This window comes from Theobroma umbraticum, unplaced genomic scaffold, assembly GCF_002168275.2.
Source record: "Theobroma umbraticum cultivar Fairchild unplaced genomic scaffold, ASM216827v3 scaffold_30.0, whole genome shotgun sequence".
NCBI classification, from domain to species: domain Eukaryota; kingdom Viridiplantae; phylum Streptophyta; class Magnoliopsida; order Malvales; family Malvaceae; genus Theobroma; species Theobroma umbraticum.
Window position 1 is genome coordinate 14,822,458 of NW_018397254.1, and position 1,405 is coordinate 14,823,862.

A 1,405-nucleotide genomic window follows, 5' to 3' on the forward strand; every position below is an offset into this window, starting at 1 on the left:
GAAGAATAAAGAGAAATAATGTGAATGGTGGATTGAGAAATAAAGCATTGAAAATAGATAGATAATGATGCATGTGAACTTACAAATAATTGAGCAAATTGGGAATGATTGTTGCTGCCATATATATATAGTTAATGTTATGAAGATATAAGATGCATTTGGATGAAAATTGCTTAGAAAGGTTGAAATAGGCACTTAATGGTATAATCAAGTTGCCGATACACGTAACGTAAAGAATTACGCAAGTAAAAGATATGAATTTCATTAGTAAAAGTATGTCAAAATGTATATGAATGTGTAAGGATTAAGTGGGAAAGAAAGATATTCTAGCATAATGTAAGCTATAAAAATGATGATGAATGTATGACTAAGAAAGGAAAATGAGAATGATCAATACTAAGTACATTAAGCTTGATTTATTGCTAGGAAGTGTGCAAACAGAAAAGGATTGTCATAGTGATTAACTACAGGAGGAAGCATAACTACATAAGTGGTGAAGTGATATCCCGCCATTAAGAGGTGAGTAGGGGGTGCTGATTTTAAAATCTCCGTAATATATATTATTTTACATTAAGAAACATTGTTAGTTTTTCTTAAAAGCATTTGTGGATAACATAAGCTGTTAGCCTTAATAGGCAATTTTAACATGGATTTACAATGATTTATATATTGCTATTGTGGAAAGCATGAGTTAATAGAAACCATAGGAAGTTTGTGTATGCAGATTGTTTTAAAAGTAGTTTTGATTATATCTATAGATAAGCTGTATATGTAAAGAGTTTTAGAAACTGGGAAACAAGCCTTTCACGATGTTTGCATCAAAATTTGTGCCTTGTATTTTTGTGTGATATGCATAGCTAAAAGCTTTTGTTAAATAATTTAAAATGCAAAGTTTTGAGCTTTGGTTTTATTTTGATCTTTGTACAAGTGATTACACCATGCCATTTAACTTGAAAAGTAATTTCAAAGGGGTTATCTAACCTTGATTTCAAATGACTAAAAGGAAAAGCCTTGGAAAACCCGATTTGGTTTTAAAAATGGTTTTGATAAACTGAGAGCGTCGAGAGTAGGCTGGCTGTCACTTTGTTTAAGTGTGACCGTTGTGTATAAGTGAGCTCTACCTAGAAAACCTTTAGGTCACCGATGGGTTGCTAGATATGGCTAGGGCCATAGTCTATGATATACGTGGCAAGGCCGTGGGTTATATATGTGGCTAGGCCATAAGTGATATTCGCAGTTGCGACTGCTTAATTTCTCTGATATCGGCCAACATCGTCGAGATTGCCATGGCTATGGGGATCCGATGGAACAGAGCTCCTGAATGTTATTACGTGGAATTAGATCCAAGGGTGATTATGATATTTACCAACTCGAGAGCCTTGTGAGTTTTCGATGTATACTTTTT